Source organism: Schistocerca americana, chromosome 2 (assembly GCF_021461395.2).
Source record: "Schistocerca americana isolate TAMUIC-IGC-003095 chromosome 2, iqSchAmer2.1, whole genome shotgun sequence".
NCBI lineage: Eukaryota > Metazoa > Arthropoda > Insecta > Orthoptera > Acrididae > Schistocerca > Schistocerca americana.
This window is the reverse complement of record NC_060120.1, coordinates 533,389,303-533,407,261: the sequence shown is the minus strand read 5'-3', so window position 1 is coordinate 533,407,261 and position 17,959 is coordinate 533,389,303.

Genomic DNA, 17,959 nt, shown 5'->3' with positions numbered 1-17,959 from the left:
CTAAATTCTTTGCTCTGTGAGTCAACTTTGGCACTTAACAAACCTATATTGGTTGCTTGACTATTTAAGGTTTCACTCTGGTTATTTACAACTTCACTCTGAGAATTTAAACTAGACTCACTAAACCTAGCTCTTTATTGAGAGCTGCATTTTGAGCATTTGAAGCTTCACTCTGGGCATCTAATTTAGAATTTAAAGTTTTGATCAGATTTACTAACTCAGACCAGTCAGGTCCTTCTTTGCTAACTTTCATAGCCATGGGTGGTTTTGAAGTTTCCATGACTTGCTGTACGTTATCCATACTCCTACAGGCTTTAGACCTTGAGGCATTTAATGCCAGTTGTAATTATACTTCCGGCCGGTGTGGCCAAGCAGTTCTAGGCGCTTCAGTCTGGAACCGTGTGACCGCTACGGTCGCAGGTTTGAATCCTGCCTGGGGCATGGATGAGTGTGATGTCCTTAGGTTAGTTAGGTTTAAGTACTTCTAAGTTCTAGGGGACTGATGACCTTAGATGTTAAGTCCAATAGTGCTCAGAGCCATTTGAACCATTTTGTAATTATACTAAATACACATGAAAGGTTCACTCCACAATATTCTGTCACACTTCTTATTACAGTAGTTAAGTTTTGCTTCACGCTCACCCGGCATAGAGTTCTCGCTGCGTAGGTGAGCAGATGTGGAAGCAGGTCAGCACCTGTGAACAGTAACTGGTGCCTGCGGCGCTGGATGTTGGTTTCTGCATCTGCATCCCCGTGATGCATGTGTCTGCATCCCCGTGATACGTGTGAGAGCTGTATACTCTCCCCACTGAATCTTCTTAGTTGGACTGTTCTAGGCATATTTCTTCTTTGTCTAATATGTCGAGATTTCCTCCTTATTATGCTTGGTTGCTATGTCAACACATGATAGCTTTTTCTCTCGGTTTCATCTCAGAATTTCTGTTTTCTTCTGTCCTTTCACACAGGTCGCCACGTTCTAATGGTTTGGACTACTTAAAGTGTTGAAGTATCTATGCAAACTTCCACTTCTTTATCGGGATGACTTACTTGAGATGTTCGGCCGACCTTCCTTGCTGGTTAGCCTGCTGCTGCAAACTCTCTTTCTCTTCGTCTCTGAAGTATGTTGCTACTTACAGAAATTTCTCAAGACTTTTGCTACTCATGAAAATAAGTAGATGTACAAAGTTTCAATTGATTCAACCAATGATGTATATTTGAATTTCAGACATTTTATAAAATCCCAGTCTTCACATAAATAAATACTGGTTAGTAAGTCTCTCGCGTGTCCAAACGTCAGAAACAAAGTTAATTTACATATAAGGGAAGGTTGGCTTAATAATCATGTCCATTCTCAACATGAATCTTAATACACATCTTCCGTTCACCAAGGCTAAGACAAAAGTTATGTTTTCAACTATTTATGTTACTATAACAATGGTCAAAACAAAATTAGAACAGAGTAGCATAAACACTCCATGGTTCTTCTGGCAACTTTTACTAAACTTTCATGGATTGACTGACAAGTACTTGTCGGTGCAGTTCGAACCGCTGCATCTACATTATGCTTGCAACTCATTTCCAACCTGCACACACAGACATGTGACGTGCAGTAGGTAGGATTCCGCTTTCTCGCACTTATATCTAAAATATCGTGTGTTTGAGATAGTAGAGGGCCGAGTGGTTCTAGAATTTATGCAGAAATTCTTGAATCACTACGTATCCACCCCCCACCCCCCACCAGATCGAACATGCAATATTTTATACACAATCATGAAGAAATTCTCAAATCACCACAATTCTTGGAAATGGGTGTCAACTATGTCACAAAAGCCTACATACAAAGTTTCAAAAAACAGTATTAAGTGAATATGCTACGAATATACCACAGCCCCCTATGTATTGTTCCTGTAGGGGCCACAAAAACAAGATCAGACTAACTACACCATGCAATGAGTCATTTAACCACTCTTGCTTCCCACAATTCAGTAGAATTTGTCACATTTGAATGGCGTTTGCTTCATATTGTTGCTGTTGTGATATGGTTGATCTCTCTACATTATTTGATAATGAGAGAAATGTAATATGTGAATTAAGTATGAACTGGTAATTTAAACTGGTTAAAGCATGTTACTTATACAATTAAGAAAATATAGCACATTATTCACAGACATGTCATTGTAATGTTTTATTATCCTTTGCCAGAATCTGTAATGTCAATTTCTGACACATCTCATGCTCACAAACCAAATAGTTTGTGAAAGCACTTAAAATGATGACTAATAACAATAATGTGTTGTGCTTAGCCTCTGCAGCAGATTGTAGTGTGCCTCCTATATGTCTCTCATCTTTTTCCTTTTCCAACTGATCATTTCACCAAATTTTACTGATATACTATTTCAGAGTTTACTGATACTATGTCTGTATTTTTAAAAAGTGTTTCAACAAAGGGACTGTTTTAATAACATTAACTTTTGAAAGCTTTGGGAACTTAGGTATGTGAAGTCTCTTAAGATTTTCTACAATAGTTTTTCAACTGATTTTAACCAAATCCATCCCTGAATGTTTTAGTAAGGTCATCATCAGTAATTAGACTTTTAAGAGCCTTGAATTTACGAGAAGGTGGTAGGTTAATTCATGGATTAGATCTTACACTTGAGTTACTTATTGGGGAATACATCTGGGGGTGTCAGGAATTATGTATCCTAGAAAGAGGGAAAGGTATAACTGCTTGGCACCTACATCTGCCATGATTGGGCTACTAGAAGTTTTTAAAATATTTTGTTTTGGAGGCTATTTCTTTTATACTTATCATTTATGAATTATTTAAATAGTGTTCCTGTTCCTGGTGACCACATTATTAATGCTGTATAAGAAGATGAAGTGTCCCACCTAAATCATGAAAATGTGGTATTCTTCAAAATTTTCATTTAAACTAAAAGCTTAATTGGAAAAGAAATTACACTTTAGCCACAACATATGTACGAATACAGCTTCATTTGAGCAACAAAGCAGGGAGGAACAGATTAACAGCAAATAACAACAAATATTTCAACTTCAACAACACTAAGTTTAATAGCAGAATATTAAGTAATGATTTTCCTTTCTGAGTATAAAGTACCATGAACACGAAATCTGTAGACACATGTATATTCTGGATTACCATGGTTGGATGTGATCCATAGCTTCACAGCACTGAAAGGGCCCTGTTGAGCTGTAGTCTGAAAAAAGATAAATACATACCTGCTGTCACCTCTAACAATGAGATTAAACACCTTGCACTAAAAATATGAAGCAATTAAAATTCATTAGTTACTTATGATTTTCCTCATTACATCATATCACAAACAATTTTTAATTCTGCTCATATATTATGTTGTACAGTTTTGATCATGAAGGTGAACCTTCAGAGACGTGAAAGAAGTCAAGGTATACATTAACAAAAGAAAAGCAACTAATAGAAACTTCATAAAGGACACTGTATTAAAAATAAACTATCACTCTACTGCTTATTACAACTTGTACTAACACCAACTGAATGTAACCTGTTAAATTAGGAGCAACCTGCTTAGGTGGGTGAGGGGAGAGGGGGGATGAGGGACAGGAATTGTTAAAGGAGATCGGTGAAAGAACAGTGCGAGAAAGTTGTTTAATAGCAGCATGAGTGGTGGGGCAGAAAATGGAGCAATCCGACACACCATTGACTAGCGAGATCAGGGGGAAATTAACATGGGAGACAAAATGTGCTCCACGGCTAGGGTTGGTGCGATCGGCCACAGTGATGTCCAAAGAAACTCTTCACAAGGCTAAGACGCACGCAACCAGAGGATGTGGATACTGTAGGTAGTGACGGTGCCATTTGCAATAGTGAGGAGGATGGGAGAGAAGTGCAAGGGGTGGAGCAGAGTGGTTAGTGCTGAAATGGGTCTCACAGTTCAAACATTCCATGATTTTTGCTAGGTGTGATTGTGCTCCTAAGGCACAGGCTATAGGGCCACCTCTACTAGTTGTGCTTAAGGATGGCTGGGGGACTTGTTGCCATGGTGGTGGGAGGTGGGTGATGGCTGGGGCAGGGGACTCAAACACCAGATTTGCTGTGACAGTGGTGGCATTGATGTCTATATGCTCTTGTGCAGCAAGTGCCTTACAGATCATGGCAGGCAAGCAAGAATTCCAGTTTTGGAATAAAAGCTTGTCTGGCAAGACATAGGTTTTGGCTAAGGCATGGAAGTGCTGGCTGGGCCTCCTGTGGGAACACTCCTCCAATAAAAATAGTGCCCAGGAGGGCTGCGTTTTGGACGATGGCGATCACGTGATTAGGTACTCTTTTAATTTATGGTAGCTGTTGGGCAGCAAATGTCTGGTGATGATATCATAAGCTTAAGCTTAGCAATAGTAAGGCAAACTTTGTTGTGTCACTCATAATTCCTGACCTGGTGAAGACAATAGGAATGGGTTACTTGTGTCAAAAGTGGGATGAGGGGACAAGCTCTGTTTGAGTGATGGGTCAGTGACGGGACTGGTGCCTGAGGTGTAGCAGTGCGCAAGAGTTGTGCAAAGTGAGTGGGAAACTGATTTAAACCAGCTGCCTGAGTCAGTGGTTTGGATGGACTAGGTGCAGGGATTTGATTGGACGAAACGCCCTCCATCACAGTTGACATTTCAGGTATCAGCTCGGCGGTACAGCCTCCTGACATAGGTTGCATCTTGTGCAGGAGTACGGGATGAAACCGACCAGGAGGGAGAGGAAATAAAATAAATAAATAAACATACTGTTGGTGCTCGATTGTGAAGCAACACAGAGATACACGAAGGGTAGCTGCATGGAGCATTTGAGGAATGGAGGCGATAGAAGGGGGCTGCTTAAAGATCGGGTCACCAGTGCGACAAAGCTTAGTGCCAAAAATATTTCACTGCACAACATACATCACAGTAATCGAGTGAGGAAAATTCAGGGGAAAAAAATGAGATTGTGGAAAACGACATGTAAAGCGGATAGCAATGAAGCAACAAAGAAAGGAGGCGGGAAAATTTTCAGCAACACAATCCATTTATTAAGGCAGACACTATTACATTTCATCTGACAAAAACAAAAAGCTAAATATGCGATCTGTACATAACTTAAGTGTGACTTGCATAGCAAAAGTCCTCAGTTTATCACTACCGGCACAGGACAAACATATATTTCAAGTTCATTGGCAGGAGCCCACTAAGATTTACACAATGTATGAAAGCTCAACTTAAACACTAAATATTTTTCTGGCAGAGACCACAAGTAATGACAAATTAAAATGAAGGGGATACTGTGGTGAGGCACTATCATGCACGAATGAAGATACAAGCCTATTCAGGAAACTCCTTTCACCCATAAGTCCACAAACTAGCTTTCTTCCATTCAGCAATCAACTTTCTCCTGAATGTTTACAGAAAGAAATTAACTTGATCTAAAAGATTATCATCATCTTCTTCTTCTTCTTCTTCTTCTAAGGATTAAGTGGTGTAATCACTTCCTCCAGTCTCTTACAAGCTCTACCTAGTTCACTCTTTCCAGTCAGCTGCTAATTCATTATATTTTTTGGCAATCTGTTTTCTGTTATACTGTCGACATGATCCTTCCATTTCATTCTATTCTGTTCTATTTTGTCATTAACTGAAGAGATATCTAAATTTGATCTTATTGTTACATTCTTTATTTTATCCATTTTACTACAGTCTCTTACATATCTCATGAACTTCATTTCTGCTGCTCGTATACATGATTGTTCTATCTTTGTTACTGTCTATTATTCAGAACAATATTCTTTTCTTCCCAAAGTTCTTCCAGTTGTTCTACAGATAGCTTGCTATTTATTAACCCATTTGCACCGTGCATTGCCATACGGCAACGTTTGTAACACTTTCTTAAAATCGTTGATTCCACGACATCAACGAAGCGAGAGTGTTGGCAGCTCTGGATTCTGTTCCGCAAGACTGTAAAGGTCACTACAATGCAACAGTTTTAACAATACATTTAAATTCTGTGGCGTAAGCAGTATTGGAAGTCGGCGTTTACTGAATGATGAAGAAAAATGGAGTATAAGTTCAAGTAATTATGTTTCACACAGTAACTTACGATACATAATTTGGTTTTTTAGTATGGTCGTCCTTTAAATACTCAAATATATATTCTTTGGAGGTTACTGCTTGCTGTGAAATAAATTACGTTCATTTAGGCCGTTTGAATGGTGGTGTTGCCATAGGGCAACGCTAGGCGCTTATACTCAGTAAAAGGACGAATTTTCTCTTTTTTGTTTTAGAAGAGGTTTCTCACTTGCTGAGGTGCTGTAGATTCTTTATAATGACGATATTGAAGGTGATGTGTTTGTTGAGCCCCCCAGATGGATTATTGTATGTACGGTGGCCAGACAACTCACTTGTCACAATGATCTTTTCTTCATGTGGTGCACAAGAAGTTGGCCAAGTCAAGAGATTCACGCAACTAAAAAAGTGAAATATAATGATTCCCAGACCAAAACTGGAAGCCAAATATAATACATATATGGGAGGTACTGATCAGATGGATCAGAATCTAGCATGCTATCGCACTGCAATAAGAAGCAAGAAATGGTACTGGTGTCTGTTTACATGGATGTTAGATGTCGCCATACAAAACAGTTGGATTTTGTCTAAAATTTTGCAACAATTCTTTACTGAACACAATGAGAATTACACACACAAAAGAATGGTGTATTATCTACACACCCTATTTTTCCACGTAATCTCCATCCCATTCTATGGCCTTCCTCCAGCTTGAAACAAGAGCCTCTATGCCCTGTTGTTACCAATCCTTGTCCTGGTGGCAGAGCCAGTGCTTCACTGTATAGATCACCTCCTCATTATCCTCAAAATGTCTTCCATGAATGGCATCCTTTAATGGCCCAAAACAAGTGGAAGTTTGAGGGGACTAGGTCAGTGCAGTGGGGTGGATGGGTAACACTGTCCAACCCTGTTTTGCGATGTATTCAGCAGTACTCAGACTTGTATGGGGCCAAGCGTTACCATGTTGCAGCAAAACACGGGTTGCTGTGGTGCTGAAGTTGCTGGAATCATGTCTTGAGTTTCGTTAATGTGTTGACATATGCTTCTGAATTAATGATACCACCTCTTGGCATCACATACATGAGAATCACACCTTCACAGTCCCAGAACATGGTGTTCATGACCTTACAAATGAAAGCAGTTGCTTTGAATTTTTTCTTCTGCGGAGAGTGGGAATGGCACCATTCCATCAACTGTCGTTTTGTTTTGAGCTCAAAATGGTGAACCCAGATTTCATCACCTGTCACAACCCGGAACAAGAAGGCCTTCCCTTCAGCTTCAAAACACTGCAACAGATCAAGACAAATGTTTTTTCTGTACGATTTATGATCCACCATTAGACACTGTGGGACCTATCTTGCACACACTTTTGAATATCCAACATATCAGGTGTGACAGCCATGGATAGTCTCCCTGACCACTGCAAACCGTGGAGTTCTGCCGAACCGCCTTCTGATGACCTCACCCTGTGTATCCAGAAACTAACTGTACTTCTTTCAACAGCAGATGCTCCATAGACTTTGCACAAGCATTTGTGCATACTCCCCACAGTTTCTTTCTCTGCAGTGAGAAATTCAATGATGGAATGTTGTAATGTACATCACTTACAGATGTAATTTTGAAACTATGCTGCAGCTATGCTATCTGTTGGAAATGATGGAAACGTGGTGCATTCACTCAGGAGACTTCAAATAATACATAAATATTTCGCATTCATAGCACTATTTTTGGCTGTGAAAAAAAAAGTGATTCATTACTTTCTCGGTAACCCTTATAAAACAGATAGGAATACCACTCATGGTGTAGATATTTTGGATCTAATGGAAACAAATAGACCTGACGTCTTTGAGGATGTCCACATCAAAACTGGTATCAGTGACCATGGTGTGGTTGGGGCAACAGTGATTACCAAACTACAAATAACAACTAAAACCAGCAGAAAGACATAAATGTTCAGTAAACCAGATAGAAACTCAGTAGTGTCATAACTCAATGAGGAACTTGAAACTTTCAGCACATGTCACGAACATGTACACGAGCTTTGCCTCAAGTTTAAAAAGAAAAGTTAACCATGCACTGAATAGATATGTACCCAGTAGAACAGTTCGTAATGGTATACAGACACTGCAAACATACTTCTACAGAAACAGAGATTACTGCATAACGGGTGTAAAATAAAGCGTAGGGCTGAAGGTAGCCAGATGCTGAATGAAATGCCTTTGGCTGTCAAGAGAGCAGTGCCTGATGTCTTCAATGACTACCGTAGTGAGTGAGATGGGAACTGAAATTGAAGGTTGCAAAGCAAAAGCTGAAATGCTTAACTCTGTTTTCAAATGTTCCTTTACTAAGGAAAACCCAGGAGAATTGCCCCAATCTAATACTTGAATTGCTGAAAAGATGAATGAAATAAGTATTAGTGTCAGTGGTGTTGAGAAACAGCACAAATCGTTAAAACTGAACAAAGCTCCAGGCACTGATGGAATTCCTGTCAGATTCTGTAGTGGATTTGCAACTGAATTAGCCCTCTTCTAACTATAATCTGTCATAGACCCCTTGAACAAAAAACTGTGCCCAGTTCTTGGAGAAAGGCACAGGTCACACCTGTCTACAAGAAGGGTAGTAGAAGTGTTCCAAAAAAACTACCAGCCAATATCTTTTACATTAATTTGTTGTAGAATCTTAGAACATATTTGAATCTCAAATATAAGAGGTATCTTGAACAGGATGACCTCCTCAGTGCCAACCAGCATGGATTTCAAAAACATTGATCATGTGAAACCCAAATCACACTTTTCTCACATGACATACTGAAAGTTTGGATCAAGGCAACCAGGTAGATGCAATGTTACTTGATTTCCAGAAAGCATTTGACTCAGTACCACACTTAAGCTTATTGTCAAAAGTATGATCATATGGGGTATCAAGTGAACTTTGTGATTGGATTGAGGACTTTTTGGTAGGGAGGATACATCATGCTATCTCGGATGGAAGTCATTGTCATATGTAGAAGTATATTCAGATGTGCCACGGGGAAGTGTGTTGGAACCCTTGCTGTTCATGTTGTACATTTTGTCGACACTATGAACAGTAAATCAGGCTTTTTGCAGATGATGCAGTTATCTATAATGAGGTACTTTCTGAGAGCAGCTGCATAAATATTCTGTCAGATCTTGATAAGATTCCAACATGGTGCAGAGATTGGCAGTTGGCAGTTTGCTCTAAATGTTCAGAAACTTTTGCGCTTCACAAAATGAAGAATGAGAATGAGAATGACTATAATATCAAAGAGTCACTGTGTGAATCGATCAACGACAGAAATACCTGGGTGTAACAGTTTGTTGGGATATGAAATGGAATGATCACATAGGTTCAGTTGTGGGTAAAGACAGTGGTAGACTTTGGTTTATTGGTAGAATACTGGGAAACTGCAATCAGTCTACAAAAGAGATTGCTTACAAATCACTTGCGTGACCAATTCTAAAATATTGATGAAGTATGTAGGACCCATATCAGGTAGGACTAACATGGGATATTGAACATATACAGAGAAGGGCAGCATGAATGGTCACATGTTTGTTTAATCCTTGGGAGAGTGTCACAGAGATACTGAAGGAACTGAACTGGTGACTCTTGAAGATAGACATAAACTGTCCTGAGAAAGTTTATTAACAAAGTTTCAAAAATGGGCTTTAATCAGTTATTACTGTAGGGATATGCTGCAATCTCCTATGTATCGCTCAGATAGGGCTTATGAGAACGAGATTAGAATAATTACTGCATGCACAGAGGCATTCAAGGAAGAAACTCAAATAACTGGTACAATGGGACATACACTCTGCCATGTATCTCACAGTGATTTGCAGAGTATAGAGGTAGTTATAGATGTAGACTGATGGCACGCTAGATTGCTAAGTATTTCTCAATGATGGACATGCAGAGAGGCTACTGGCAAATCGATGTTAATTATATTAATGAGGCTGACTGGGAGAAGTCTGGCTTCATAACTCCTAATGGCCTTTATGAGTTAAAAGTTATGCTGTTTGGACTACATAATGCTCCAGTACTCTTGGAGTTTATGATGGACAGCTTGCTTTGACTGTTACCTGGGTAACAATGTCATTTTTTGAAGACATCTGACAAACAGCTAAGCCTACTAGCAACCATGTTGAAGTTTGTTAAGATTCCAGGCCTCATACCTGAATCCAAAAAAGTGCCTCTTCACTGCTGAAGAAATAAAAATCTTGAGGAACCTAGTTAATGGTGATGAAGTCCATCCTGATCCAGAGATAATAAGAACAGCCACCAACTTCCTGATTCCTTGGCACATTTGGCATGATCCAAGAAGTTTTCTCGGAACGTTCTTGTACCACTGGCGATCTGTAAAGGACTTCTGTAGCAAGCCAGATCCACTGAAAAAGTTATGCAAATAGATGCCAAATTTTCCTGGAACAAGGTGCAAGAAACACTTCTAGTTATCCTTAAGGAGGTGCTAACATCTTCTTTACCTCTATTTATATGACAATACATTCACCCCTGTGAAGGACCACCATTTTCTTTGTTGGCTGACTACCATGAAGGATCTATCAGGTCTACAGACAAGATGGCCATTGTGGATTGACGAGTAAAAAGTCACAATGGCACACAAAAGTGGATGCAAATGCAAGGATGTTGACTACCTTTAAAGGAATCCTGTGGTGGAGTACAGCAGCTTGGACAAATCTCTGTCGTTGGTGCATTAAATGACATTCCTGTTGTACAGAGAAAAGACTCAGCATTGCTGAAATCCATAGAAGCATTGAAGGAGGGGAACCAACCACAAGAGGATTCCAATTAGTAACTGGAACATTGTATAAGAGGAACTATGATCCAATGGGCAGAAATTGTTGCTCATAATGCCAGCTGATCTATGGCCAACCATCTTGAAGTATTTCCATGACGTTCCATCATCAGGTCACCTGGGACATGTGAAGACTCTTGATGGAATCAGATGCATGTATCACTGGCCCAGCCTATAGTGATCTTTTAGACATTATGTCAGCAACAGAAACACATGTCGCATCTACCTCTGGGGCATCTGGTACCAATTCCACCTGCAGCAGCACCATTCCACCAAATTAGAATCAACGTCATGGTGGAGGTCTCAAAGCTGACAAATGGGAATCAGTGTCTGCACTGACTATCTCACCCACTTTGCTGTCACTAAAGCTTACATATGACAGAAGCTCACAAAATTGCAAGGTGACTGTTAGGAGACATCATTTTGAAACACAGAGGACCCTGGTCATGAACTCCGACTAGGGGAAACATTTTCATTCAAGACTAGTATCAGAAGAAATTTCATGTCGCAACATCACCCACAGGATGACAACTACCTACCACCCACAGATGAATGGCCTCACAGAATTCTTTAATAAGACATTGGCAGTAAACTATTGATGTATGTTGACAATGAACAGAATGATTGGGATAGAATCTGACCGTTGTGATATTCGTATACAGCACAATGAAGCTAAACACTACAGACTTCAAACTGTTATTTCTGATCCATGGTTATGAGGCTGAAACGACAACAGATACACTGTATTGGTTTCACCTAGATGATACTGGATGACTGCATGATTTTTCTCATCACCTGGACCAAAGAAAAAAGACAGCTGGCTCACATATAGACCCTGGACATCCAGAAGGAGGACTCAAAGAACTATCACTTCAAGCAACGGCAAGTGAAATACAGTGTGGGAGATGTGATATGGATTTTTATGTCTTTGTGGAAAGTGGGACTATAGGAAAAGTTATTAAAGTGCTACTTTATACCATATCATGTTCTTTGTTGCTTATCAGATGTCACATGTGAAGCCGAGGATTGTGACAGTTTATCAAGAAGTCAAAAGAGCAGAGACATTGTCCACATCCTCTACATGAAGCCCTATGCCAGTCCTGAGGCATAGATCAACATGGGGGTTTCTTGTTCACGGAAACTGAAGCCCCACTTGATGATTGCACAGGTTCAACAGGGGAAGAGGTGGGAACGGGTGTAGGGGTTTACCTACAATGGTCATACTGAAGAGGATGTGACAACCTGACCAGAAGACAGGGCTCTTCCATTACTGCCACACAGAAGACTCCTGACAAGATCTAGATCCTGAATGGTACTTTCAGCTCTGACGGGGACCTCTGAAACAGTGGGCTGCTGTTTTTGTTCGAGAGAGGGAGCACTGACACGAACTGTGCAGCACTCAGTGTGGTGTAGTGGTTAGCATTGCTGGCTCGCATGCTTTGGCCCACCAGTTCAGACCTGACAACCAGCAATTATTTATTATTTATCATTTATGGAAATTTCTTGTAACTTCTGATGTTTGTAACATTTGCAAATTCTGGAATATTATATGTTTGTAGAAATAGCAGCATTATCCCTTCAGGAGTTCCGTTTGTTCTGGCTGTATGCTGGTGTCTGTGATAAATGTACTTTTAATGCTAACTGTTGTACTTCACTGATGAGCCTGCTTTTGGATAAAGACTTGACTGTAGTTATGAATTGACAGTATGACGTTAAAGGCTTTCATCATGCAGGGATGAAGTCCAATAGAAAGACCATGAACAAGTCTTACAATAGCAGAAACAATATATTCTGATTGGGAAACATTACGTATGGTATCCCTGCAATGTTTAGTGATTTGCCTGCTCCTTAACAATTTGTCTGTGACACTGTAACACTCTTAAAAAAACTATGATATTTGCTGATGTCACTAGTGTGGTGATGAAGGGCCAAGACACATCCACACCAGTCAGCCATAGAATAATGCAACACACTTACAATTGGTCCACAGAAACAGTTAAACATTGTAAGATCAAGACTCATATTACACTGAAGAGCCCAAGAAACTGTTACACCTGCCTAATATTGTGTAGGGTCCCTGTGAACATGCGGAAATGCCGCAACACAACATGGCATGGACTCATCTAATGTCTGAAATAGTGCTAGAGAGAACTGAGACCATGAATCCTGCAGGGCTGTCCATAAATCAGTAAGAGTATGAGGGGGTGGACATCTCTCCTGAACAGCACGTTGCAAGGCATCCCAGATATGCTCAATAATATTCATGTCTGATGAATATGGTGGCCAGTGGAAGTGTTTAAACTCAGACAAGTGTTCATGGAGTCACTCTGTAGCAATTCTGGACATATGGGGTGTGGCATTGTCCTGCTGGAATTGCCCAAGTCTGTCGGAATGCACAATGGACGTGAATCGATGCAGGTGATTAGACAGGATGCTTATGTACTTGTCACTTCTCAGAGTTGTATCAGTGGTCCCATATCACTCCAACTGCACATGCCCCACACCATTACAGAGCATCCCCAGCTTGAACAGTCCCCTACTGACATGCAGGGTCCATGGATTAATGAGGCTGTCTCCATAACCATGCATGTCCATACGCTCAATACAATTTGAAATGAGACTTGTCCGATGAGGCAACATGTTTCTAATCATCAACAACCCAATGTCGGTGTTGACGGGCCCAGGCGAGGCGTAAAGCTTTGTGTTGTGCAGTCATCAAGGGCACATGAGTATGACTTCAGCTCTAAAAGTCCATATCGATGATGTTTCATTGATTTTTTCACATGCTGACACTTGTTGATGGCCCAGCATTGAAGTCTGCAGCAATTTGCAGAAGGGTTGCACTTCTGTCATGTCAAGTGATTCTCTTCAGTTGTTGTTCGTCCTGTTCTTGCAGGATATTTTTCTGGCCGCAGTGATGTTGGAGATTTGATGTTTTACTAGATTCCTGATATTCACAGTGCACTCTTGAAATGGCCTTATGGGAAAATCCCCACTTCATCGCTACCTTGGAGGTGCTGTGTTCCATTGCTAGTGCACCAACTATAACACCACATTCAAACTCACTTAAATCTTGATAACATGCCATTGTAGCAGCAGTAACCGATCTAACAACTGCGGCAGACACTTGTTGTCTTATATAGATGTTGCTGACCGCAGTGCCATATTCTGCCTGTTTACATATCTGTGTATTTGAATACGCATGCCTATGCCAATTTCTTTGGTGCTTCAGTGTATGTAATTCCATCAAATCAAAATGACCAAAGATACCAGAAATACAGATCAATGTGAATGAGGCTCAACTGTGAAGCTGTCAGGCATCCATAAGGACAATAAACTACCAACTTACAATTGGTTCACAGAAAACAGCTTAACTGTGTAAGATTAAAAGACTCATATTATGTAATTCCAAACAAATCAAAATGACTTACAGGTACCACAAGTAGAAATCAATGGGAATGAGGCTGAACTGTGAAGTTGTCAGACATGCAGATGGATAATAAACTGAAGTGGCACCAGTACTTAGATGTGTTAATGACAAAATTCAGTTCTATCTGTTTTGCATTTAGAAGCCTCTCTCATTCTGTTAACCTGCAGACATGATTGATGGCATATTTTCACTCAGTACTGTCCTATGACATATGCAGCTAAAGTTTTGATAACATCTTATAGAAGCCTCTTTAGAGACATGGGCATTATTTATGTGCCAACAAGTATACTCTAAAACGGTATTTGTGGTCAATACTTTGAGTGAATTTAGGATGAACAGTGCAATTTGCAAGCACAGTAGTAGAAATAAAATTAGTTTCAATATGTCTTATGCCTCCCTGTGTATGGTTCACAACATAATTTTAGATTCTAGTGCAAAAAATTTGTAACAGGCTACAGACAAACATCAATCAGGAAACTGAAAATCCACAGATATTTAAAAATTAAGTATAAAAAGTTGATAGTGGTCAGTGTAAAATTATATAAATGCTTTGTTCAAAGAATTATATAAAAACAATAGTTGGGTCATTTAAGAGGAAGGATAGTCACTGTTATCAAAGTAACTGCTTTTCTCTTAATATAAATAATCACATATAAAGCACTGTAGTAGTAATGCCCACAATTTATTGCTATAAGTAGATTAGTACTAGTCATAGTTTGTTGTCAGTACAGCCGACAGGGGCTGATTCTTCCTGTTAATTTATAATATAACTAATTCCACATCCCTGAAGGCTTTCCATGATAGAATTTATGGAACATTATGTGTGAATGAATGAATGAATGAATGAATAAATATAGAACAAACAAAAAAGCTGTCCTCTACCACACACTTCATAATGAATCTGAGTACAGATGTAGATCTAGAAAGTTTTTCTGATTATCATTACTTACTATTTTCTTGCATCTGTGGCATCGATAGTTCGTATCCACCACGAAACTTAATATCTGTGAACTCTAAGTGCTCTGTCGAAGCTCCATCTTAACTTTACTTTAGTCAGTTCTTTGTTATACTTCATTCTGTATGGATGCAGTGTTAAGTGTAAATATATATGAGCTATGACATACATGGGAATCAAGTTTTCTACATCCCGATTACTGATCCCGTTCCCATAGTGGTGACCGCAACTATTGTCGCCATCTGCCTTCTGCCGCCACTGTTCAGGCACCCCTGACAGACGTGCTATCAAGCAAACTTACGTTATCAAACCCGTCTCTTGGGCTGCTCCGATGCTAGAGGCCTTCAAGGCTCTGAAGACTTCTTTAGCTCACATTGTGACACTCGCCTACCCCAACCCCTCGGCTGAGTTATTCATCACTACAGACACCAGCAACATCATGGTGGGGGCAGTGTTGCAACAACGCAAGGGCAACACGGTTTCTCCCCTTCATTTCTTCTCCTAGAAACTATCTACAGCTCAGAGAAAATATTCTGCATTCAATAGAGAGCTGCTTGCTGTTTACGAGGCAATCAAACATTTCCGCCCCGATGTTGAGGGACGTTCGTTTTTTGTCCTCACCGATCACAAACCACTGGCAGAAGCATTCTACAACCCACCTGAGGACCCACCCCCTCGATGTTACCGCCACTTTGACCTGGTTTCTCAATTCACAATGGATGTCTGTTACATCAAGGGTGCAGATAACGTCATTGTGGATTTCTTCTCACGGATCAGTGCTGTTTCCCGCATTGTTGATCTTTCCGATCTGGCCTCCCTCCAAGCTTCTGACGAAGACTCTTAGGTTCTCGTACGAGACCCACAAATATCACTTGTTTTCATAAAGGCTAAATTTCCTGGCGTTTCCAATGAGGTGTGGTGTGATTCTTCAACCGGCACCCTACACCTTTTGCTCCCACCCAGGCTGCGCCAACAGGTTTTCGACACCCTGAATAACCTAGCCCACCCGGGTGTTCGAGCCACCACACATCTCATGTCAGAACATTTTGTTTGGAAGAATATCAAATGGAACTGTCAAACCTGGGCATGCAGCTGTGTCGCTTGCCAGTGGAACAACATCAGCCGCCACACCTCCCTGCCTCTGGGCAAATTCGACATTCCTGCAGGACGATTCCGTCATGTACACATTGATCTGATCAGGCTTCTTCCTCCTTCAGGGGGCCATAGATTCTTCCTCCTTTCGAGGGCCATAGATATATCTTATCAACTATCAACCATTTGTCTTGCTGGGTTGAGGCTGTCCTTCTCTCTAACATTACTGCCAAGACAGTAGCCACGCTTTCATTGGCTCGTGGATTGCTTGTTTTGGGTGCCCGACCACTATCACCACCGATCTGGGTCGACAGTTCGAATCCACCCTTTCCACAATCCTCTTCAATATCTGTGGTATTAAAAAAATACATACTACTGCCCATCACCCACAAAGCAATGGGTTGGTGGAGAGATGGCACCACACATTCAAGACAGCCCTTCGATGCCATGATTGTCTCTGGTTGGAAGCTCTCCTATAGGTGCTACTTGGTCTACGCTCGACCTATAAACCTGACCTACAGGGGACTACATCCGAATTCGTTTTTGGTGAGAATCCGGTCCTACTGAGGGAACTTATTCTTCCCTAGGTTAGCGAGGGTCTTCCCCCCTTGCCAGATTTCATTAGCAGGATGCGCACGCATTTTCAACAAATGCGTTTGCACCCGCCCATCAGTCACTCACCGCCTGAGACTTATGTTCTCACCGCACTCTCCCACTGCTCCCATGTCATGCTGCATGATAATGTGGTTAGGCAGCCTCTTCAACGTCTTAATCTTGGCCCCTAGAAGGTCCTGTGGCGGGGGGCATGACTTTTGATATCATGATTAAAGACTGCACACAGACAGTTTCTCTGCATTGCCTGAAACCGGCTTTTGTCGACCCTGATGGTCTCACACTGCTGCAGTCGGACTCTGCAGACAATCCATCCTTGATCGAGAACAAAGACGTGCTCCCATCAACCTCACCGCACGCCTCTTCCGCCGAAGACTGTTCGCCACCATTCGCTGGTTTCCTGACCTTGCCCCTGTTCGCCCTGCGTAGGTCTCACGCCCTCACCTTCAAATTCGGAGACACACACACCTACTATCAGCTTGTCCTGCAGTGTGCTGCCGCATCGCACTGTGTGAATGATGTTTCTATAGTGACGTTCGATGACCAAGTGCTCATTCTTTTGACAGATACCGAGGTCCCACCATTGGACTGTCCCTTACATGTCAACATTGCACACTACCTCACACTCCTGCGCAAGTGTGACTGGGCATCTCTACGTGCTTTCATTTCTACAGGTGGCTCAATCCACTTAAGGGCCACACACACACACCTCCACCACGCCGTCAACTGCCCCGCCTGTTTACTCCCGGGCCGGCCGTCATCTCATCTGGCCACGTTGGCTGACCAACTACAAAGTGCACCTGCCTCTCGCCCCTCCACCTGCACAACCCACCTCGTTCGAGATGGAAGCGCGTTTGATGCGCCTGCCTATGCTCACAATTTCCACCGACGTCGACGCCCGCAAACCCTCACCCTTGGATATCTGTTATACTCTGTACTGTGGAGGGGTGGGGGGGGG